Consider the following 26,435-nt stretch of genomic DNA (forward strand, 5'->3'; position numbering starts at 1 on the left):
AGTCAAAGTTGAAGTTGGTCGAAAAGAACGTGAAACGGAAGAGTGTGTTTTTTATTCGACAAGATTCTTCAGAGATAAAAGCTTAGGCCAAAGTCGGGTGATATTCTGCTTCTACCAAAGCCGGTCTTCTCAATAAGAGAGAGAGAGAGAGAGAGAGAGAGAGAGAGAGAGAGTGGAAAGATTAAGTAGCAAGTTTTAAACAGTTCGAAGTTGGTCGAATTATCGGTCCTCGAACCGACGTCGCTTCCTCGTGAACTTCGCCAGTCTCCCGCCTTTAATCGAATCTTCCGCAGCAACGACGGATAAATCGATTACCAATTAATACCCGGAGCTCTCTTGGGGAAGAGAAGAAAAAGATAAAAAGGCAAAATCAATTTTGTGATGGGGCAAAATTCGCAGACCCAAAAACCAGTTTAGTTTGCAACTAAATAATAACTAGATTTCTTAAAGTTGCGAGAATTTGGTTAATTGCTCAGAACTACCAAATAAGACGACAAAAAAATCAATTATAGGAGCTGTATTTCTTGGAATTGCGACACATGACGGATTGGAATTCGCTGGAAACGCGGCGAATAAAATTGTGCCGCGTTAGAATCGCTGCACGTAGAACCGAGGTGCGCTGGAATTGTCGCGCGTAGAATCGAATCGCGTTGCAACTGTGAATACAACAAGTTCGACTACGGTGGAATCGCGACGCGCTGAAATCACCTCACGCGGAATTGGTCGGAATTGCCACTCTGAGAATCGACCCGCGCCGAAATAGCGCAACATAGATAGAAACGGTCGTTGCATCGGAGTTGCCCCGCGCAGAAATTGCTCGAGCGGGAATTGCGACACGCTGAGCCAGGAATTGCCGGAATTGCGACTCCCGAGATTGGAATTGCGACGCTCCGAGATTGGAATTGCGACGCCCCGAGATCAGAACTGCGACGCCCCGAGGTTGGAATTGCGCGCGTGCAGAATTCAGTTGTTAGGAAATTCCGACGTACGAAATTCAGCTTCGCGAGAATGTTGAAATCGTCGTACGTATCGATTACATTCGAATAAAAAAAGTACCTCGTACGACGACAAAATATCGAAGATCATGGAGGAAGGTGGAAACAGAAAATAAACGGCTGTACGATAAGAAGTCGATAATACGATGGTCGATGGAGGAAAATTGGGCGCAGCGCGCGTTTATTGGTTCTGACGGCCATAACTACGCGATAATGATGCGCATTATATTCGCGATTCGTGCGTCATAAGGTTTCGACTGTCGGCGACGACGGTGACATCAATTTAGAGACTGTCCGACGCGGCTAAATCTAATTATTTAACAAGCCGCTGGCCGTAATGCGCCTCGAGCGCGTACGCGAAATTGTGTGGAAGAAGGCGACCGCTGCGACGAACGTCGTTTCTCTTCTTCGCCTTCGTTCTTCTCACGACTATCGACAGTTTAGTGCAGTGTATCGTTAGTACGCCGTGGTGTTTCACAGTTTTATACTGCCTTTGTGTTTGCAAACGCATCGTTTGAAGATACCAGGTATATCCAGAGTTTCTTGGAAGGAAAGCGTGGAAATGTCTGGCGACTTTTCCAAGTCTTTGGCGATCTTTGGGCTACTTGGTCCATGTTTTCTTTTTTTTTTTTTTTATTAATTTTTTCGGAAATGTTGCAAGGTACAAAGTAAAAGTACCACGCGTTGGCGAGCAAGACGAGTGAAATTGAAATATCGCGTGATTTATTGAATGTCGTAGAGAATTACGACGCTACTGATGCGTCCCGTAAGTTTCCACGTACGAGACTGTGATTTTTGGTGACGCTTTTAGTCGATTTTAATCGTGATTTCTGCTAACACTTTTAATCGATTTCGATTGCAATTTCACATAATTTTCCACGATGTACAGAACTTGTTTAAACCTTACGATTTGGCTATTTTTCTCCTCCATTTGTTCTTGAAACCGTAGAACTGTCGTAGCCTTGATGTGCCTCGGCTAATCCGCTTCACCTCGCAGCCCGATAATTGATCGAGCAAATTAAAAACTTGGGCAAATATCGTTAGAAATTCAGATTGCAGTCGGATGCTAAATACAGCGATGAATACAGCATGCTCGAATTATAAATACAATCACATCGACTCACGACCAAATATATCCGAATTCTTTTACGGTCGTTTTCAAAATTGTTGAAACCTTTGGTTCGACCAGATAGATTTTTAGAGCCATAAATCGAATGGATTCGTTCCATATTTCCATATTATCTTATTACTATTAATTTATCGATATTAAATTGTATCTTTTGCTTGAATGTTAATTTTTCATTATATAATTCTACGTAACGTAAATAAAGCTATCGAAAGCTTCAAAATCAGATTATCTTGCGACTGTTTTTCTAGAAGAATGATAAGCATATTTGGATTAAGAATATAGTCAGAAATATCTTGCGTATTAGAACAAAGAGTTGGAGGGTAGACTCGATTGGAAATATCGGATACTACATTGAAATATTAATAAAGCTTACGCAAATGAACGCGATCGATCAACGAGATTCAGTTGCATATCAGAATCGACGCTCGAAGGTCTCACAGCTGGATGATTCTTTTGTCTTCCACCTCTCTTGCCTCTTCTTGCTCACCTGTGTCGTTTCACGAGGATTTCGCAGACAGACACGAATGGAACACACCGCCTTTTTCGTTATTACGCAAACGTCAGTTTGACATTTCGCTTGGTCATCGTTTAATTGCATCGCGACACGACAGAAAATAAACTATTTTCGTATTGAATTCGTTTCACTGGAAAATACAAATATTCGAGTTCGGTAAAAGATTCAGATCCAGAAAGATACAAATTCTCGAATTTGTCTGGTTCACAAAAAAGAAAAAAAATATTAGGCTCTTCCAAGTTTGAATTTAATATCGTATTTATTTATCTTTCGTTATTGATATAATGTTATACAATTTATAGGAAATTTGAAGGTGAAAAAATGCATAAAACGAACGTTATATGGAAAACTACCCGGGTTTCGTGTCTTTAATATCAAACTCACGAGGCCTGGTGAAACGACCGCTTTCAAAATTTAATTGAACATTGTACGTTCGTTTAATTTTGTATGAATTCATCTATTATCTGAATATAATCAATTTCTCAATTTTTCTTAATGTAAGAATTCACGTAAAGTTAGACGAACGAAATAACAACGAATGTAGAATTCGAAATTAAATTTCCAAATCGATCGTTTCACTACGTCTGGTAATTACTTTCATGAAAATACCAACTTGCATAAATATCCGCGAAAAATTATACCCTAGAAGTTACTAGAAATATGAACGTAGTATCTGAAAGTTAGGGTTAAAGTTAAAGTTAAAGTAGGGGTAAAGTTAGGGAAAGAGGTTAAGGGATTCTTTATCCCCTCTTTATAAGATCATTATTGAATGTATTATAAGTCATTTTATTATTTTTCTTTTTTTTTTTTACAGTATAAATCACTCGAAGAGAAACTATAACATCATACGTGTTTCAAGGATCTCTGAATTCTAGAACTAATAAATCTTACGAATCTGGGAAAAATGAAAGTATATAGTTAATAAGTAGGAATATAGTTAATCGATAAGAAAGTGGCGTGAATCATGTGAAAATTGCCTCGCTTAACTTATACGATGCTTCAGAGAAATTGCGCTAGGTTAGAATTTTATTTTACGAAAAAAGGAGTATCATATGTACCTAACCTAATATGTATACGTTACGATCCGACAAGAAGCAACCTAACCTCGTAAGAGAATCTCGTACTTAAATGAAAATTCGTGGACAAGAACGTATCCTCGCGTGATATGAAAATCACGCTTTCTAATTAACTTTAATGCAGTTATAAAAATGCTGGCTGCGCGATCAATGGAAATGGCGGTCCGTTAGGTTAGGAAATCTCGTTCCAATAGTCGTATCACGTACGAAATTTATTTTTCTTTCTTTCTTTCTTTCGCTTCTCTTTTCTTTTTTTTTTTTCTGAAGAGATAGGAATAGCAGAAACGTATTTTTCTTTTCACGGTGGTCTCGAGTTATGTATAACGTTTATGTGGAATTAGTCACGCGAAAACTGACTGTGAAACGTAGAAACGCAAGAAACAGTGTCGAACTTGTTCTTCCCAGTCGGGTTAATAGAAGTTCCGTGCGTTTCACACTTGATAATCCATTCCTCGTTCCTGTTTTTCAACCGACCGTTGTATTTTAGGATTAGAAAGCGGCCGGACATTTTTTTCCATTAACCTTAATCAATCGTCGCGAATGAATTCCTGTTCTCCTGCTTCTTCGTTGCTCGCTTTTTAATTGGAAATAAATCTCTCGACGATAATTGCTTGATTTACTACGTAAATACTGTGAATCTGATAGTCTACAAATACTTAACAAATTGGAGATTTGAAAGCGCAAAAGCCAACATATATGACGCGCGAGAACGTATAAAATATTCAAAGTGCTACAGCATTCTTTGATATTACGTCATCTGTGTAATATTTGTATCATAGTGATATAATATTATATTAGGTCTAAAGCTTGAAAGTTGTAGAATTCTTCGATGATGAATCCTACAGTTTCAAATTTTACGATTCTCCGTTTCGGAGTTCCCCATTGTCTACGGAACTCTCGACTTAGGAGTATTCGTTTCCAAAGATCCCAACTACAGAGTTCCCTGTTTTGCGCTTGTTGAACACAGAATTGCCAGTTTCAGAGTTCTCGATTATGAAGTTGCGAGTTCTTGATTTTCAAATCTTCAGTATTAAAACCTTGCCGTTTTAGAGTGCCAAACTGTAATCGCAATGTTAGAGTGCCGAGGTTAACAAATTTTCTACTTGGAAGTTCTCAATTTCAGAGTTCTCTCGATTTTTGAGTTCCAAATTCGAGAGTTCTCAGTTTTAGAGTTCCGAGTTCTAGAGTTCTCGATAGTGGAATTCCGGGCTTTCGAATTCTCAACATCGAAGGTACCAATTTTAGAATTCTCGATTTCAAAGTTCCCAATTGTAGAGTTCCCGATTCGACAATTCCTGTTTCAGAGTTCTCGGTTCCGCCATTTTACAAATATTCAATCTAATTCATTATCGCTCGCATATTATTAATATTTAATGAATGAAATAAATCTTCGGTGAAACTCTGTTTCGTTAATTGCGCTCGCGAATTTATGTTTATGGAGGTGTGAGAAACGTATGGTTGAAACGAAAAATATCTCTGTTTATTAAATTCAAGAAATGAAGCTTTTGATTAATTGTCACGTAAAACATGAATGGCGTACGTGGCAGACTCGTTGAAATCTTGAGGCTACCATCTGTTCTACATTCATTGACCTGTTTCTTTGCGATACAAAGCTGGCCGTACTGTTGTCAAATTGCATCGAGTCGAATTGCAAAACAGTTTCCCTGGATGATGTAACTCGTTCAATGTCGTATGAATCAGGTCAAAAAATCGTAAAACTGGCGATTATGATCTTGCGAAGGTAGCAGCTGTCTGACTTGGAAATTTCGGCAATCCTGGAATTCTGAACATGATTTAATTTCAGAGTTTCAAATTGTAATGCCGCTAATCGTAGAAAAATCTTGGTTCTAAAATTTTCGGTTTTTAAATTCCAAATTGAGGGACGCTTATAGAATTATTTGGATCTCGGTTTTCGAGTTCCAGATCTGGAGTTTTCAACTTGCAGGATTTTCGAGTTTTTAGAATTCTTAGTCCTCAAACATCCTCATTTTACAGTCCTTAGTTCCAGATTGTTTAAACTCAAAGTTCCAAATTTTCGAGTTTTCGTTTAGAATGTTCCTAGTTGCAGAGTTCTCGGTCCTACACTTCTCAATGTTAAAACTTTCCAATTTTAAAGTACCGGATTATAAACATCCTAATTTCAGAGTTCAGAGTTCAAAGACTTTCCACTTGGAAGTCTCAATTTCAGAATTGCAAATCGCAGGATTCTCAGCATCGAAGCTACCAATTAAAAGATTCTCTATTTCACAGTTTCCAGTTGTAGAACTCGCAGTTTCGGAATTACCATTTCCAAATTTCTCAGTTCCCACATATTTCTGTTCTGGCACTTTCAGTGCCTCTTTCCTCGATTTTTACAATTTCAAGATGTTCCACCTAGATCACCAACTTTTCTACGCTCGTGTTCAAATTCCCTGTAATACATCGAACGCGTGTATTTTTGTCAATATCGTTGACCAGCCGCCTGTGTATCATCTATACAGAACAAACAACAGGCTACAGTATGAACAATAACAACGACGACAACGAGGAAGCGTTATCGATAGCCGAATGCGATAACTATGTTAACAGCCGGTCTACACACGCATTGAACACGTGGCGAGTAAACGAAGCGAGCGTAGCAGTATAGATAGCATTTGTGGTACCGTTAACGCGCACTCCGGGTACAGTTCCGTTCATGAGATAGGTGTCGATGCGTCCAGATTCGTGTCAACCATGTCTTTCCACGATGAAATTCGCTCGACAGGCTAGCTACTAGTGGCTAGCCAACGCAACGATCGATGACGTAGTGAAAGTTGACAATCCTTCGTCGATTCTGTCCATTCTGTCGATTCCATTTCTGTTCGCTTGACAATTCGTTTACACAAACCTAACGTCAGTCTGATCATTTCTATGCATTCATTTGCCATTATATGGGCACTCTCCTTTTTCCTTTTGCATATTTCCGTGTCGAAATTTATGCGAAAAATTCAGATATCGCAACCTTGTTTTATGTATTACGTATATTATGTCCATTTGCGTGGAATCGCAATAGGAAATTTCGTATATTCGGATTTTGGTCGTTGATTGGAATTGAGCTACATAGAATGGAGTTGCGTTAGAATTATTGTACAAAGAGTCGTGCTGCACTGTATTTGTGATACATAGGATCGGTTTGCACTGGAATTGCCGGGCATGCAATTGCTCTGTGGTGGAATTGTCGAGCGCAGAATTAGACCGCGTTGGAAATGCGAGAAACGCGATCCGACCACGGTGGAGTTATCGCGCGAAATTGGCTTGCGTTGAAATTCCTGCATAAAGAATTGGATCTTTTTGGAATTGCCGGGCACACAATTCAACAACGTTAGGGTCTCGGTGCTTAGAACTTAAAGTAGTTGGAATTGCGCTATAATTTGCCGGTGTTTACTGCGTATAGAATTGAGTTGTGCCGGAATTGCGGTATTATGTGCGGAATTTAATCGCGAAAGTAGAATTGCGAAGCTTTTCCTATCTTCGTTGCCTACACTCAGATCAAACGAAACGAAACGAATAATTATTTATCTTCCCGAATTAATATCGGCATACTCGTTATGATCTCGAGGAAATGGAATATTTTATGACAGCCTGCCGTTTTCAATCAACGTATTATTAGCGATAAGATAACGTATTAACGTACGTTTGTACGCGATGAAGTAAAGTAATATTCTAATTAATGAAAGGAGATTCGCTACGATCTTGATTAATTTTCTGGAAGGTTCCACCGAGGAGGATTTTAAGCGGCAGCAGTTTCAACCGGATTAACCGTGGTAGATTTATTGCCGATAAGGATCGAAGTACGGTCGAGATAGCTTATTTATTGGTACGTCGAACAATTGCTTTAGATAATTAGCTAGCTTTGTCACAGCAAAATATTCAACCGAAAACGATATAACGGTGATTAAAATACTAAGTGATAATGTCTCGTTTATTAACTGATACGTACGATTAAACTCCTAATAAATTCGTTTTAAGGTAGTCGTAAAATATTTGTCGCTAGATGGAGAATTCGAACAGCAACTAAATATAAATCAATAGCATTTGTAGCTGCTGATCTTGAATTATTTTTAATTATTCCGTAGCACCACTTGTCATCGATATTTTATTTACGTCATCGAAATTTATAATCCGAAGCACGAATTTTATCAAGTCGATACTCGTCCAATTGAATGTTACAAAGTGCGGATTAAACTCGATTTAAGTTTCGGTTAGGGCTTTGGGAAACTTTGGCGAATTCAAGTTAAACTTGCGTTAGATGCAAACCTTCGAATCAGACGTTAAAAGATCAAGCTGAGACTTTGCTTTGCCGCGAGCTAACTCTCGGATTGTTCTCTTAAATTAAACGTCACAAAGTTACTGAGTCAAATATTACGAATATCAGGCTTACGCGAGTTTCAAGTTACCTTGGTCAAGGTTTAAATAAATTGTACAGAAGGAAGTTGCAGTTTGGTTTGAATTAGATGCACGTATGTTGCAATTTAAACATTACATTACATTGCAATTTAAACATTACATTACATTGCAATTTAAACATTACATTACATTGCAATTTAAACGTACAAAGCTTGCAATTCCGCAAATGGAAATTTTATGTAAATTATTGAAACGTTGGAAGGACGAAGATGAATCTCAGAGAAAGATGACGCACCATTTGTGAAAAAGGCGATACAATGGCCAAGAAATTACGCATACGACTGTGCAGCGAGCATCGATGACGCGATCTGCTCGGTTTTCCTTGAGAACAGCCTCGGATACAATGCAACAATCGGGACCGTTGCTTTCGTTTTAAACGTTGTTGCTCACGATCGTTTATCCCCTATACTTCCTGCTGCTCTGATTTTCTCGTGGGAATCTTAACGAAACCCAAACTTTAATCGCCTTTTTTTTTTTTCTTTTAGTGAAAAGTCAATCTTTTTAGAAATTAATTTTTGAACGATGCACCTTCGTTTTAATGAAAAATGTAATTATTCGAGATACGTGGTACGAAGAAATGAGTGAAAATTTTAAATCGTAAAAAGTAGATTAATTCTTCTGTGCTGCGATGAAACGACGCAGAGATCGGGAGAAATCCACGTTGGAAATAATTATTCCTTTGTCGTCGAGATTTCTCGCATTTCTCCTATCAGACACGAAAAACAGACAGATCGAAAAATATATTTCCAACTTTTTATAAAAAATAGGTGTTGCGATATTGTTCGAACTTCTGCACAGAGGAAGCGATACTTTAAATATGAAAATATTCTAAAACAAATACAAGTATAAGCACTTCCTTTCCTCTTCTACCAAGAAGCTTTACAATTCGAACGCGAAATATGAACACAGCGATGTGCACTATGGTAGATAGTGAAGAGCAAATAAGATCAACGATTGTTTTATAACCGAGTTCCTTTTTATAAGCGGCAGGCCAAAAAGTAAGCTATCGTTACTATAAAAGTAAATAATTGTTCTTACCAAATATATTCCCGTATAGAATCTTCTAATATTTTTATGAAATTTATAGCACTATAGTTTACAATTTCTCTCTCGCCACGTCACTGAATAATTTACACTTTACCGACCGATAGCCGATTAATCGGTTTTTCGTCGCCGACGCTTACCGATCGATGGCCTGTTAATCGGCTTTTCGTTGCCCACAATCTTTCTCATTATTCGAGCAGTAATTTGTTATCTAGTACTAAGGTACTTTGCTCAGTTGCGTCAGTTGCGTTGCTTCGTAAGCTCCCACAGTTTTATACCAATTTGAAAAACTTAGCGTTCGCGATGAACGAAAAGAATGGTATTGGAGAGTCTAAACCGAAACAGAGCCGGCGCCGGGGAGAATCTGCGCCTGAGCTGCCGGTCGGACGTGCGTATGCTGTTTAAACCGCTAGCGGTCGGTAAAGCGTTAAGAGAACCTGCGCGATATTAAAATATCTCATTTCAACAAGAGAAGTTGCGTGGCAGCATCCTGTGAAACGACTTGATAGAAGGTAGAGGGGAAAATTGAAAGAAAGCCACGTTACTATTATAAAAACGAGACTGGACTTCAAAAAGACTTAAAAAAACAGGAAAGAATGATATGAGATAGAAAAGGCTAACCGCAAGGTAAATAACGAGCGGTGGTGGGTATTTCAAAGCGTGCAGTCATTTCAGATTGCAGAAGCGTTTAAACAAATGAGTCGATGACTCACTCAGACTTTCGCAAGGCATCGTTGTTGGAAAACTGATGGAAAAGACAAGTTTAGCCTGACGGCGACGTGAAAACTGTACGTACGGAGAAATGGCATTTGGTGATTAAACCGTGCGAATACAAAAGCCTTCTTCCATCGAATCTCTGTTACGCGTCGGTTCTGTTCCTTAAATTCTATAGTTTCGTCCCGAATACACTTCTACTGCGTCGTACGGCTAAAATCATACGGATCGTCGGAATTTTTCGATGTAGAAAATAGGGAAAAATTTCTGTCAAATTATTGGCTTGGCAACTAAGTGATCGCGGATTTTGCCATTAGATGGTATTGACAAGATCCGCAATCACTTAGTTGCCATCACACACTGGGCCGCTGTACTCTGTTAGGTCAACGCTAATCTAACCAGACCAAGCCAAGACCGGTTTCAAAATTTTATTTCAAATTGCACATTCGTTGTTGTTTCGTTCGTTCGTCTAACTCTGTGCAAATTTTTATATCGACAAGAATTGAGAAATCGATTAATCGGATAATAGAATTTTATGTGTTTCGATAGAAATTCTCTGGCCGATGCATAACTCTGTTTAACACTTTACCCACCGATAGCCGATTAATCGGCTTTTTGTCGCCGACAATCTTTCACATAATATTTAATATTGTGCCGTAATATTTAATAAATCTTGAAACTTGATTTTCTCGCGAACGAAGTATATAGAAAATACTCGATCAAGTATAGAGAAGATTTTCAGTTTATATTTTCAACTTGTCTTTTCAGCCTATCACCAACTCGCGATATACTTACCACAACATTGTCTATGATCTCTATGCTTTGTTTAATACAAACAATTTGCTATCCAGCGTAACTGCTAGGCTACACGAGAGTGGAGAGCGAAGGAACGAAGCATACGAGGGTTAATAACTTAGGATCATGGTCAAAGATCAGGTTACTCCGACCCAAATTCATCTTCATCCCGCTAAGACGCTAAGACAATGAAAAATGATGTTCGCGTCTCCGTATTTATCGTTCGGAAGTCCGCGTCTTCGAACGTATCGAATGTAATTAAATACGGTTAGGGCCTGGTTTATCCGAAACGATACGAAGACAAAACTGTTGGGATAATGGAATTTCCGAATAACAGAAGGATCGGTTTTCTGATATGTAATTTCATTCGTTCGAATACAGATTACGAGTAATTACGACAGATTCTTGAAATATTTATGGCTGCTGTATCTTTTCGCCTGTTGAAAGACAATTCTGTCGGGCGTAATTCTTTCGATATAGGTAACCGTGTAGAGTTACAAATCTTTTTGAACGCGTGCAGAAGACCCAGTTTCCGCAAAACGAACTTCTTTCTTCTTGCAACGCGTGAGAGTGAGTCTCGACGAAGAGTATTCCGGCTCTGCCGCTCCAGATGACGTTTCAATTAGAATATTTTAATATTCAGAGGATCGCGATAAAGTTAGATCGTTTGAATTAAGGATTCTAGTAGAAGGGCGTTGTTGGAAGTTGTAGAAGCGAATATGGAAATTAAGTTTGGATATAGCGCGTTACGTAAATAAAGAGAAGGTTTATAATTATTGTTCCCTGTATTTCTCCTTCGGTTAATAAAGATATTTCTCGTCGCTGCAAAGTTGCAGATAACTTATAGCGAACTTGCTATTTCATTTTCTACTTATATCTAATTTTGAACATTTCGTTTTACGGAAGTAAAGTTTCTTTATGGTTGTTGCTTTTTCGTATTTCTCATTCGATCGATAACTCGTGTCTCGTAGATTTTCCTTCGGAATAAAAACGCTTTGCCTTGCAAGTACCGTTCTTCGTAGTTTCTTCTCGTCTTCTTCTTACAATTTTTCAGAAAGATAAAATCTTGAGAATTTTAATGGACGAGACACCGGTGACTCAATTGTTACAAAAAAAAAAAAAAAGGAAAACATAAAGACTTTACCTTAAAACCCTAAATGTATTTTATTACACTACATTTCTTTTTAGAAGGACGCGTATTACCACGCACATATACAGTGTTCTAGCAAGTGTTAAATTGCTCATTTTATCTTCGCAAAGATGAAGAAATTTTGCATTAAAGAGTCCTAAGCGTGAGTCATCGGTGATTGACATTTCCTAAAAAGTTTCGTTATGGAAATATAAAAATTGTTTGCTCAAAGATTTCAGTGCGTAGGATATCGGAAACCCACGTATTACGGAGAATAGAGATCTTAATCTTGGCGATTTCCATTTTTCTTCCAAAGGAAGGAAATATAAAAATAACATCTTAGAAAACGCCAATCACGACTCATCGATCATTCGCGTTTCCAACATTTTTTTTTCCTCGGAAATTTTCCATTTGAAAGCTTAAGCTACTACATACAACTAATCTAGGTAACGTAAAAATTATAAATTTCAAACTTTGTAATCTCTTGTACACACGGTACATATTAATTGAAGAACCTTAATAATGAATTTTAAAGTTTTAACTTTTACAAGTACTACATTTTAGAGTTCTCAGTTGGCAGTACCTTCGTTATTGGAGTATTGATTTCCAAGAACTCTGACTTTGAAACTCCCAGCTTTACAGTTCTCGAATTTAGAGTTTTCAATCTTAGGACTCTCGATTATGAAGTTCTTAATTGAAGAGTTCTTGATTTTAGAGTTCTCAGTATCGAAACCTTCCTTTTTTTAGAATATCAAACTACAATCCTAATGTTAGAGCGCTGAGTTCTCTCAGCGTTCTCTCGAGTTTCGAGTCCCGAGTTCTAGAGTTCTCTCGGTTCTAGAGTCCCGAGTTCTAGAGTTTTCTCGGTTCTAGAGTCCCGAGTTCTAGAGTTCTCTCGGTTCTCGAGTCTCTAGTTCTAGAGTTCTCTCGGTTCTCGAGTCCTGAGTTCTGGAATTCTCTCGGTTCTAGAGTTTCGAGTTCTAGAGTTCTTTCGGTTCTGCAGTTCGGACTTCTAGAGTTCTCTCGGTTCTAGACTCCCGAATTCTGGAGTTCTCTCAGTTTTGAAGTTTCAAGTTTTAAAAATCTCAGCATCGAAGCGTCGAATTTTAGAGTTTCGAATTGTAGAATTCTCAACTTTACAAAACCCATTTCTAAAATAAACTAAATATTCTAAAATACACTCTGTCTATTCTGATATTCGATAATTGTAAAATTTTCAACGCAAATCGCTATCTTCTCTATGCTCGTGTTAAAATTCCCTAGAACAGATCGAACACGCGTGTACGCCGTAGAAATTCGAACGACACATCAACGATAATCAATACTCGATTTGAAGGTGTTAAAATTCCCTTAAACAAGCACTCTGGCCAATACCATTAATTTCCACGCCGATGAAATGTCAACGCGATTATAATCGAAATTCTCTGGCAACCGGATCGCATTACCACGACTCGTTAGGTTGGCAGTGTGGTTCCTGAGACTAAAGCCAGTTTCACACTAGCGATAACAATACGATCAGATCCACGATCCACGATCTACGAACATGAAAGGTCAACAAAATCCGCGTTCTTGCGAGAGAGGCAGATACGAGTAGAATGTTTCCGCCTCTGTCTAAAGCATTCCTATCGTGTCAGGCGTGCGAAGAACGAGAACCTTCTCGTCTTCCATGTTGATTTTTCACGACCAATCACAGCCCAACTTTCAGACGATTTTCCCTGGTCTTCGGTATACGAGCGTCGAGATCTCCAGTTTATACGATCGCGATTAGATCGAGTCAGACATCGGTCGAAATCGCTTAAGCCTGATCCACACTAGCGATGAAAGGTACGGTCAGATTACGATCGATGAAAATTTAGGATTTTATCGAGGCATTCGCGCCAGACGATCAGAGACAATCGAACTCTATCCCAGCCAGTCGTCCTCCAACTATACTGTAATAAAAATCACGTTAATTTTGCATCAGCATACATAAGATGACGAACGCGATTTTTGTAAGCGCTAAATGGAAGTAACTGCGTGGCTGTAGTTGGCGGGCTATTTTTCTCCGTTTCGACCCACAATCTCGTTACGCCAGACGTGTCACGCTATATTATCCGACCGAGATCGACCAGTTCGCTGCAATTTCGTGCAAATTTAATCAAACGCTCGTCCTCCGTGTTCCTTCTCCACCGTCGACCGTGTTCTTCATCGCTAGCAAACCAACTCCACGGCCATCAGATTTTCGTTTCGCTTAACCTTATCGCCTAATGTGAATGCTCTCGTCGGATTACGTGTAAACGATTTTCATGGAAATGGTGCTTCGCTTGATGCGATCTGACCGCACCGTGATCGCCAGTTTGAAACAGGCTTAACGCCAGCATATTCCGGTTGGAAAGGCTTGTCCGGTGGGTGGTGTCGTTGCTCATTACGATCGAGCCGATGGTTAAAAGGAGCAAAAGCCCCGGTAGAGGAGGGCGTTGTGCCTCTGGGCTTTCTTGGATCGCGTGCTGCTCTCTTATTAGCCTACATCGAAGCAACCGGCGCGGCTTCGACTTCTTATTAGAGTGTGACGTATCGTCCAAGTGAACTTGAACGACGACGATTCATCCTGGTGAACGAAGAAAACAAGTCGTTCGCTTTAAATCCGATTTCACGGATCTAATTTCATATCGATGGATTGGAAAGTCTTTCGATGAATTTTCTTTTTTGAATTGCTTCTCTTTGGTATTTCTATTTTCTGGGTTTTTTTTTTTTTTGCTGATGAGCATTTTATAAATTCAATCCTTGATCAGCGTCGTTAAATTGCTAGATAGACTGCGGATTTGTATGCTAGTTGGTATTTTTATGGAAATAATTAAAAAGATAGAACCTAAGTTGAAATCTGTTTCACCTACGAAGTATTATGACACACGTTGTATCTCGGGTATTTTATATATTTTCATACTTAAAAATTTGCAATAGAAATTCGCAGTTTATAAATTACACTCTTCGTCAAAATTATACGTAACGACTTAAGGTTCGATGTAAGCGAAAAATCGATTTGATGGAAAGTCCTTTGATAGATTTTCTTCGGATATTAGAGACCTCTTCGGTGTTGTTATTTTCTACTATTTTTTTAATGTAGGTTTTGTCAATTTAATCCTCGATTAGTATTGCCAAAATTATATTCTTCGTCCAAGTTCAGCTTAGATTAGATGTAAGTCGAGTTCGATTTTGACAAAGTGGCGGGGTATTTCGAAAGATTTCCTTCGTTGAAGATTCCTTCGGTGTCTTTATCAATGTCAATGTTGTGAATGAAGATCTTAATGTTACTCGTAGACTATCCACGATAATTTAGCCACGATATGGAATCTAATTGAATACTATTAGACTAAGGAAGATTATCTTCCTTTGGAAGATCTTCTGATCGTTATATTTTAAAGTCAACATCGTGCAATTAACAATTAATATTGCAACATTTGAAATAATTTTTATTTTCTGTTTGTACGTTTGGTTTTTACATATCGATTTTTACATTCGGTTCTTATCTTGTACCCTCTCACCATCAATCGTAGTAATTAACTATATTAATCAGTTAATTATTTTCGACGAGTATACTCGTCATGAAAAAATGGCAATATTTTGCGTTATGACAAGCTCTGCCGGTAATAAAATGGAAAAATGAAACAGTCATTTCGTTACAACTTAACTCTATGTTATAACATGTTTGCTATAACACTCTATGTTTGACGAGTATACTCGTCGACACTTACTTTTCGCCGCGCATTTTATGTACACGCTTTTCAAAGTTTTCAAAGAGCTCGCTAACTGTTTAAAAGCTCTGCAAGCTTGTTTTTCGTTAAAACTATTCGTAGAACCCGTAGGAGTAATGCGATTGCCAATGTATAACGCGCCTAGGGAATTCTAGGGAAAACGATATTATCACAGTGGCGCGCGCATCAAGGGACTGGAATTACGCCGCGAAATGCTTGTTAGCGGTTACGAGATTACATTTGCGTTAATATATGTCCGCTGTTAATGAGGAAATAGCAATACCAATCAAATTAATGTGGATTCCACTAGCATAGTATATGAATTATCCGCGGTGCGAATCGGTGAACGCGATCGAACCATGTCGAGAAGGTTAATTGGGATGACCGTCGAAATATCTCGATGGGAATCGCCACTCTACTTGCCTCCGTGATGATCGACAACATTATACCAGATCAGAACGCGTTATTAAATACCTAGAACGCTCTCGATCTCTTTTAGGTTAGGTTTATCGTGTCTAGGGATTTCGTTCCTCTGCAATGCCATTCAATTCAAAGCAGGATGAAAGAAAGTTTCAAATTGATACAGTAGGAATTTTACTCATTCTTGTACGTACTAAGCGTTCTTTAATTTTAGAAATTTTTGGGAGGTGGAGGCAGCGTAGGTTGACCCGGTGACGAAGTTCAGAAACCAGTTGATGACGAGGCTGAAATCAGTCGATGACGAGGAGAGTCTCGGTTGTTGGTAGAGATTCCTATTTCACGCGTGTGTTTGTCATTTCCGACTAATAATTTTAAAAGTCGCTTTTCGCTTTTCCCATATCTCTGTTTAAATATCGCTCTGCTCGAACAAACCTATGTGACGTGTAGCAGCAATTAGAACCATCGGACGATACTTTAGAAACTTGGAAGAACCATAAAATGTTTTTGGAGATTTTTTTAAAGCGCAAAGATCGGAGGGGGGAACTACGTGGTTTTAAACGACTTAACATGCAGGCGATGTGAATGAAAATAAACTTGCGGATGAAGCTCACGTGTACACGTGTATTTAACGTATTCGTACGTCGACCTGTGTATCTTTCAGTACACGGCTATTCGTGCACCGTATCGCGTGCACTAACCGTGTTATCCGTGTTTTAATTCGTATGACCTTTAACCAGTTAGCTGTTCTCGACGAGTATACTCGTCACGAACAACTGGCGATATTTTGCATTACGACGAGTACCGTCGGTAAAGAAATTAAAAAATGAAACAGGATAGTTACAATTTAATTCTATGTTACAACAGCCATGCATACTCCGTGTTCGACGAGTATACTCGTCACGAAAAACTGGCGATATTTTGCGTTACGACGTGTCCCATCGGTAAAGAAATTAAAAAATGGAATAGGTTCGTTACAATTTAATTCTATGTTACAACAGCCACGCATACTCCATGTTCGACGAGTATACTCGTCACGAAGAACTGGCGACATTTTGCATTATGACGTGTCCCATCGGTAAAGAAATTAAAAAATGGAATAGGTTCGTTACAATTTAATTCTATGTTACAACAGCCACGCATACTCCGTGTTCGACGAGTATACTCGTCACGAAAAACTGGCGATATTTTGCATTACGACGAGTACCATCGGTAAAGAAATTAAAAAATGAAACAGGTCGTTTTGTTGCAACTTAATTCTATGTTACAACAACCACGCATATTCCGTATTTGACGAGTATACTCGTCATTGTTTACCGTTTGCCACCCATTTTAGTCACACGCTTTTCAAAGTTTTCAAAAAGGCCGCGATAGCTAACAACTGGTCAATATACGGACATCCGAGAAGTCTGAAACATTACGAAGTTAACGAACGATCTAGTGTATTTCACTATATTTACTAGAATAACAGAGAACAAATAAAACGAATCAAAATACGAACACGTTAATACATTCGACTGATCTTTCCTGTCTCTATTTTCCTATTATATTATATTATTATTTTATTGCTATATTATAGTTTCCACATTACCAAATTACAAATTTACAATTACCAAATAAATGACTAAAATAATTAATTGCAAAAGTTAGATGCCCACGCATTTAAGTGAACGGTGGAACAACGCACTCGCCTGCTGAAAGGTACACAGATTGGACTACGGACGTGTGTACACGTGTTTCTTTAATACACGTGTATCATACCCTAAGCTCTAGCTGTTGGTTTGTTAGCTTGTTTGTGTTCGGTGTTTGGTCTGTGCAGTTGCTTTGGATGCTGTTCTGTTCCACCGAACACAGAATGTTTAATTACATATGAATTTCCGATTAAGCTTTGGAATTGCCAGCGCGGTGATTTCGCTAGAAATACGACGAATAAGACTAACAAATAAAAATAACACCATGTACCATATAATTTCTTCCCAAGTATTAGGTTGTCCGAAAAGTTTCTTTCCTTTCGTAAGGTGATAATGGATGAACAACAATTTCTGTTTTATATTATTTTATTGAATTAGGTATCATCCATTTCGTTATATTTCTATTATTATGTTCCTGCATAATTCGATAAACTAATATAAAAGAAAACACATTGTGCGTCTATTATTTCCTTACAAAACGAAAGAAACTTCTCGGACGACCTAATAATTACACAAATCAACTGTCGCCTGTGAGTCTGCGAATGCGAAAAATCGACCAGAACTACCGAGAGGTAGTCCCACTGTGACATCATCGAACGATAAAATCAAAAATTCTTCCAAGCTTCTCCGCCTCTGGTAAATTCGTTTCGAGTTAGCTAGACATTTGCACGGCCTAATTGCGCTTCGAGGAAGCGCCAGAACGCCGCAGGTGTAACTGGAAATGGGTTAACCTTTGGCGAACCGGTGGCATCTTCTCTCTACTAGGCTGTCTAGACCTCGGAGACAACCGAGGCTTTCTCCGTGATGGCTGACTTTTACTTTTGCCACAGGCGTATCGAAGATCGTCGCGTGGATCAGCAACCAACGTAAACGTGACCTGTGCGTTAGCGTTTCTGTAACGTATAGTTATCGTCAACGAGCTGTATCATCATTGTTGTTAGGCAGGGAAAAGCGGGAAATCAAGGTGAAGCTAGAATCGAAGGAAACGATCTTCTCCGTGAGAACAAAACCGAAGGAAATTAGTACGTAGCGTGGAAACTATTTCAAAATAGTGGAAAATTTCTAGAGACACGAAACCTTCTTTAAACGAAGACAAATTTAAAGTCCGAAAATGAAGAGAAACAGGAAAGATACGAACATTTTTCAAAGTGAAGATCCGGACATTTTCCGTTGGATTGGAGATTTTCCAAAATTAGGGGAAAATAAGAAACTTTGACAATGTTGAAATTTTATTTTGCAAAATTATCGTATGCTTTTTTCTCGTTTATTTCTTCATCTTCTTTTTAGTCATCGCTATATATATATATATATCATATATTGAGTTAACAACTAAGTGATTGCGGATTTCGTCATTAGGTGGTAATGACAAACTCCGCGATCGCTTAGTTGCCAACGCAATGTATAGATTTGATATTTTGGAAAGACACGTTCGTTGAATTAATCAGAAGCCAATTAAATTCTGCAGAACAGCGCACAAAGGCTCGAGGGGAGAATAGAAAAAGCAATTAACGTATTAAAAACACGACGAACCATCTTGACGATGAAGGAAACCGGGACGTAATAACGAAGCTGTTGCGAGAAAGCAATAAAAATCATCGCTTCTTTGGTCGATAGGATCTCGAGTTGCGGATTAGCCGGTCTTTCTTAGCTGCGAAATCGCGTCGTGGCGATGACGAAACGGAAATTCGTGGCGAAATCTTCGATCTTGTTCGTTCGATAACGGAAAGCGTGCTGGAAACCGAGAAAACGAGCAGCAGCTGGTCTCTTTTCTCGTCGAAATCTGAACGGTGACGAGAGACGAAACAGGCAATTGAGAAACTCCTAACAAAAATATTTAACAGCGTGTCATAAAAGTATTTGACGTACAAAACACGTACAAAACACTTTGAAATCTCATTAACAGTGACGAGGCACGATCGTCTTAATTGCATCGGTAAAATTTGGAACGCATCTGAAAATTCTATATAGAAATTACGAGACATTTATTGCAAACGTACGCTTAGCAAGAAATTAGCACAAAGTATGAACTTGGTGTGAAACATTTTACTCGCGTATTATGCAAGATATTTTGCAATTTCGTTAGCGCTGTAACGAGACTTGAAATGTATATGGAAGTCGCAGAATATTTATCGCAGACACGCGCTTAGTAAAAAAATTGCCATCGAGTATAAATAATAATCCTGGACGTAGAATTGGAATTAGAATATTCTTGCAAACTTTTTATGTACACATTATGCGGTAATACATTTTGCAATTTCGTTAGCATCGTAACGTGACACCTCTGTCGTTATTATTACGTTGGACAAATTTAGAACGAATCTAAAAATATTAGCTTGTCTGAAAAGTTTCTTTCGTTTAATAAGGCGATAATAGATAAACGACAATTTCTGTTTTATATTATTTTATCGAATTAGATGTGATGCATTTCGTTCTATTTTCATTATTATATTCGTGCGTGATTCGATAAACTAATACAAAACAAAAAACATCGTGCCTCTATTATTTGCTTATAAAACGAAAGAAACATTTCGGACAACCTAATATATAGAAAAGTTGCAAGATATTTATACACTTTGCAAAAAGTTAGTATAGAGCATTGTAGATGCTGTTATATAGTAGATACTAATATATAATTGTTGTAGATCAACGGTAATGTTAAAAGTACAATTAGTATTAGGACATTCGTGGAAAGCTTTTACGTACGTATTATACGAAACATTTTGAAACCTCGTTAACTGTAACGGGACAAGACTATCGTGATTATGTTGGTCAAATTTGAAACGGATCTGAAAATGTATATAGGATATTTATTCGAAGAACACACTTCGTAATTTATCGCTGATATATTTCAACACTTAATTAATTATTCAATCGTATGAATAAATCAGAATATTTAACGAGACCATGCTCTATATTGAAGATTATTATTCGTATTCTATAGGAATTTTGCACTGAGCCTATGCTTGCGATAAACGTCCTGTATCTTCTATGTACATTTTCTAATTACTTTCGAAGCAATTTAATACGAAAATTTATTTCGAAGAATGGAAAACTCGGACAGAACAGGAAAAGGTCTATCAGTGTTCGTAAGTCGTACGATAAAATCACAAAAATCTAATAATTTTAATATAACGTAACGTTGTACACGTATATTTCTGTATAATTAACTATTTGACCTGTTAAAAGCTTAATTAACCGTTTTCGCAATATTATCTATACTTCCGTACTATTCGCGTTAAAATTAAAATTTCGAAAAACGCGGCTATGGTAAAATTCGAAATATCTCGGATAATACGAAGCTTTACGGTCAAACGAGAGTTGGATATCCTAGAATCCGCGATATATCGTAATCGCGATAGCCGTGTCGTATTGCAGCGGTAACAAAATTGGAAAAAGTTTCGCCTAATGCACGCGATAGTTTCATCAAAATTCTCCACGATATTTGCACTAGAAGCGATATTTTATTTGAAAATATTCGCTCGGTGAATATCTTCACGAGCCAACCGTACGCGTTGATAACAGAGTGGATCGCGCGAATCCTCCTCGTCGTATTGATTTATTATTTGAAGAAATAACATTTATTTCTCGCGAATTGCGAAAATATTCTTATCTGGGCGCATTAAATATGCGTGAAAGTGCAACGCCGGTTACTGGAACACGATAATTTTTCTAGCTGCAGTTGAGTCGCGACCGACCAGGCGACACGACGACTGCTGTCTCCCGGGAGTGTGCACTCGCTTTGATAAACTTGGTGTGTAATACATAAATTCACTAGGACATAGCTAGTGATTTATCGTGACGACAAGGCCACATGTGACATCCAGTTGAGATATATAAGTGGCGATTTGTTCCCCTGCGGCGGTCGTGTTGCGAGTTAAATTGTTACAGTGCAATGAAAGATTGAGATTCGCAGTTTATTCGAGTGAGAGTGCATAAAATTGAAATCCTCGGAAATCCGGAGAAATTACTTTAACTTTTACAAGTTCCTAGTGATTTTGACTTTCATCAGTTTTTACAACCATCCTGATTTTTATCAGTCGTCGCTAGCGATTTCAAGGGTTTGTACCGATTTGTAGCTTGTAGCGATTTCATCGTAGCGTATGTTCATGCTGATCTTTCGGATACTCGTTCGAATTGTTTCATACTCGTTCGTTTGTAGAATTATTGGCTTGGCAACTAAGTGATTGCGGATTTTGTCATTACCACCTAATGGTAAAACCCGCAATCACTTAGTTGCCAACCCCAATAGAACTACATCGAGAGAAACTCCGAACTTCTGAATTTCCAGAAATATCCATTGCACAGAGATAACTGCAGAGATTAAGAGAAACGAGGAAAATACGAAAGTTTTTACCATTTTTACCACGGTGAAAAATATTCGCGTTCGTAGTTTGGAACGTAGCTGTAAAAAGATTCAGAAAAAGAAAGAAGATGTACAGGGTGGTTGGTAACTGGTGGTACAAGTGGAAAGGGGGTGATTCTAGGCGAAAAAAGAAGTCGAAAATATAGAATAAAAATGTTTCGTTCGAGGCTTCGTTTTCGAGAAAATCGACTTTGAATTTTCGCTCGGTACGCGTGCACTTTAGCGCGTCTCGTTATAACGGATCTCACTGTAGATCGTTGTCTCGATGGAAAAATTAAAAAAAAAAATTTTTATTCTATATTTCCGACCTCTTTTTCGCCTAGAATCACCCCCTTTCCGCTTGTACCACCAGTTACCAACCACCCTGTATAATTTCGCGATATTATTCCACATATTCAAATATTCCCGCGTTTCGTGTATTTCAGGAGTTTCGACAACAAAGTATTTTTTATTTTCGAATAAATTTATCCTCCGAAACGAGGAGAAAAGTAGCAGAATGGACACGTAAGAGAACAAAGAATTTTCATTTCTCGGTTCCGTTCCTTCCGCAGACATGTTAAAACGTTTCGTTAATAAAATACACATATAGTTCGAATATTCAATTTCGTGTCGACATTCCACGTATATCTAACTCGATAAATTTCCGCATTACAGGCACATTAGAACGTCTTCGAATTTTTGTCCACCGTGAAGAATAGAAATTTCAACGAACATCCTCCATTTAACGACTATAGAAACGAAGAAAAGCAAGAAAAATACGAAAATATTCATCGAGAATATTTCTTCGACATTTTTCTTTCCTTTTTTTTTTCTTTCTTTTTTCTTTCCCACAGCGAACGCAAGAATTCGTCGGCGTAAATCGACCTCCATATTCCGGAACGACGTTGCTCGCCGTGACGGCATACACGCGTTGAAATCACCGGTGGGAGGCGCACCGCGCTCCACCTTTCATTTGACTTTGACAGTTCCATTATGGTATCGAAGCTAACGGCAAACAGTACCGTACTTGACGTTAGTGAATCAACGTGCGCGCCGATATGTCGAGGTATTTCCATCGTCGTTGCCTTGTCACCGCGATCAGGATCGGCCTCGATAAACGTTATCGAACTAACGAGTGTAGTACTCGCGATATACGCTTCACCTGTCGTCTCGCTATGTATTCTTTCTAAAAAGTGTTGAGCTTCGGCTAACGAGTTAAACGACGCTGTATTCGCCGTTGTATCTCTGGCTAGAAATTTTCGTTAGGATTGTTGTCTGTGGGGCTGACGAGTGTCACGATCGTCGACAGTTCATCGTTAGTTCGATGGTTTTATTAGTTCGTTGGTACTGGCCGTGAACTTTTATACAAATTCGTATTCTTCCGAATAAAACGAAGAGGAAATTGTTGTTTCACAAGGATACCAAGTACTTTGGATATTTCGTAGCAATTTATGTCCTTCTCGTGTTTCGCTTATTCTCAATCTTCCACCTTCGGCTTTCCTCTAAATTAATAACTTAATAAAAAGCTGTAATCGTTGGACGAGGGCCGATGTCAATATCGGACAATGGAGAGGACTTTTGAGAATTCTAAACATAGTTTCCAGAGAAATTGGAGTTTTTTTTTTTTAAACAGATCGTTGGTCTTTGTAATAAACGAACAGAGTGTAAAATTACTCGTGGTTTCGACGATTTTAGCGAAGAATACCGCGATCATTCTTGTAATTTGAAAAAAGAAGCACAGGATTCCTATATTTCGTTGGAAACTTCAAATTACCGTGCGGTTATTTTCATATTAATTTTCGTATCGAGGCAAGAAAATGAAACCAATAAATTGCTCGTTCTCGGTCCTCCAAAATGTAACATTTTTAAGAAGAACGTGTTTTTAAAAATATTTTTTTTTTATCAAATATATACCATCGTGTAAAGTATATGAATATATAAGGAAAAAAGGCGAAAAGAAAAGGAATTGAAAGAAAATTGCAAACGAAATATTATTTAACACTAATGACGATCGTTAATATTAGAATTGCCAGAGTCAAAGTGCAATTTTACGATCAGAATGTTCGTGAAGCGTGGCTTTTACGGACGATCCTTTCGACGTTAAATCAGCTGATACGGTAAATCTGTTAGACGCGAGCCAACGATTGATCTAACGACAATTCCATAGTATTTAATTTTCTTGCCCGTAGAGTCTAATCCTCGACTCGTGGAAACTCGAAGAAACAATTTAAAGAACAAGGAATACGTAAAGGATAAAGAAGATGCTGGCAATTTCCAACTGTATTTAGCTTGGAGGCCGATTAATTCTTGCGCGACCGGGAAACGAGAACGCGCCATGATATTCAGCTCGCCTTTTACGGAATTCAGAAACGAGCCACTCGCGCACCGTTAAAGGGTTTTAATTATTCAACTGATCCTCTAAATTTAGACGCAGCCTGATTCTCTCCTTAGACATCGGTAGCTAGGAAAAATCGTTTGATCGTTCTATTAATCTGTTAATGATGTCTACATGGAAGAATAAATAGCGACGAAAAAGAAATATTACACAAATATACCGCAAATTTTTATCACAATTTAACATTTATATTTCGAAGAATATCTTAAGAAAAAAAAAAAAAAGAAAAAAGTAGAAATTTGATAGAAAATCGTTTCACCTACCATATATTATGGAAAACAATTGAAAGCGCTATAATTATTTAGATATTTTATATTACATGGAATTTTACACTTTCAAATTTTCTTTCAAATGTATATAAATCTCTAGTTTTCTCTCTATGGGTAAATCTTGGAAATACTCTTCTCGTCTCAGTCGGGAAAAAAGACAAAAAGAGAAAGAATTTAATAAGGTAAATGAATTCGGATAGAAAAATTGCAAATGAAATATCATTTAATACTAATGGCGATCGTTAACATTAGAATTATCAGAGTCAAAGTAAGCAATTCGTAATTTTTCACAGAAATTTGATAGATGTTCCCCCGTTAAAAAAATATTTAAATCCAAACTTACGTGGCTCGTGTTATGTAAAGCACATTCTAATTGAGGGTTCTGCGCCGAGATACTTAGCATGATATTTCATTTAAGAATGAAATTATGGTAATATTTGTAATATTCAGGATACCAGAACTACACAATAGCAATTAAGGCCTAAATTATGAAAATTTCTTTCGCATCTCTGATTTTTTATAATGGGTTTTGCCATTATTTTAATGAATTCTCTATACCACGAGGAAACATTAAAATTACAGCAAGTTAATACGCGTCTATTTGCGTTTCCCATTAATTTTCCATCATTTTCACTACCCTGTCCCTAATGGTTTAATAAAATTTAGAGTTTGACCAATTAAAACGATCCATTTCGAAACTTGCTCGACAATGAACAGAGGTCTCTGTTAATTAATTCGTAACACAAACGTAATAATCTCTGGTACAGTTTCTATGAATTTTAATTCCTTGATCATCGTCTGTGTCGTTCTACTCGGAAATCTGGTTGACTGGTTTCGCGCAAAAGATTTCATTGAGGGAAAAATACGCGCGATTCCACGATAAGAATCGAATCGTCTTGCTCTGTTCCCTTTAAACAAAGTATTAATGGCGACGACAGATTTTTCGAAAGCGCGTCTTCCATCCTTTAAATTGCAGTTTCTCGTTCAATTTTATTTCCTTCCTTTCCGTGCAACTAAGTCTGATATTAAGTTGTGCAACTTCTCTTCGTTTGCCGAAGTTTAGCAAATTAGCAAACTTCTAAGTTCCAAAGTTTAATTTCTTCGAATTACGAATTCCCTAGATTTCTCGTTTTCCCCTAGCTCCTAATTTTTATAGGTTATACAGGTTAATTTCGTTTCTCTGGATACGTAGTTCCTTAAGTTTCGTAACTTTCGTCCCTTCACCGACTGTAATTTTCAAAGTTAAACAATCGAATGTAAAATTTCACGTACATTCGCTGGAATATTGATATAATAATAGGTAAGAATTTTGTATGATTTTTTTCTGCAACGTAGAGCTCTATGGTTTTCGGGATATTTATTTTCTGATAGAAATCGAAAGATTCTACTTTTTTTTTTTCTCTCTTCTTTTAAGCGGACAACGTATCAATAGCGACGATGGATCTGTCGAAAGTATCGTTTTTCAGTCTAGCTCGTCAGATTTAAATGAAAAAATGTCGGCTGTCGCCGCTAATGGACTTCCGGTGGGACGTATTGCTGAACGCCCAGCGAATTTAGATAACATTTAAATGGCAGATAACAGAAGAAATTGGAGACGTTTCATTCCACGATCGTTTCGCTAAAAATTATTCGCGTTTTTTCATCTGGAAATTAAAATGGGTGAAAGTAAGGGACATGGGTAATAAATTCCAAAAAAAAAAAAAAAAAAAAAACAATCATGCGACAGAATAGTCGAGAGTTACCTAATCGTATTCTATTAATTAATTAGC

The 26,435-nt window shown here is 37.9% G+C and overlaps 1 protein-coding gene across 5 annotated transcripts in view; it reads left to right on the forward strand.

Moving 5' to 3' along the window:
* LOC117216793 (IQ motif and SEC7 domain-containing protein 2-like) overlaps positions 1-26,435 on the forward strand; it is a 146,468-nt gene that overhangs the window by 84,745 nt on the left and 35,288 nt on the right. The window contains exon 1 of one of the 5 annotated variants that reach the window (XM_033463822.1): positions 992-1,522. The exons of the other annotated variants lie outside the window; for them this stretch is intronic. The gene's annotated coding sequence lies outside the window, so the exon portion shown is untranslated. Of the gene's footprint in view, positions 1-991; positions 1,523-26,435 lie in introns of those variants that run through there. 5 annotated transcript variants of the gene reach the window in all.

Source organism: Bombus bifarius, unplaced genomic scaffold (assembly GCF_011952205.1).
Source record: "Bombus bifarius isolate JDL3187 unplaced genomic scaffold, Bbif_JDL3187 scf7180000007973, whole genome shotgun sequence".
NCBI lineage: Eukaryota > Metazoa > Arthropoda > Insecta > Hymenoptera > Apidae > Bombus > Bombus bifarius.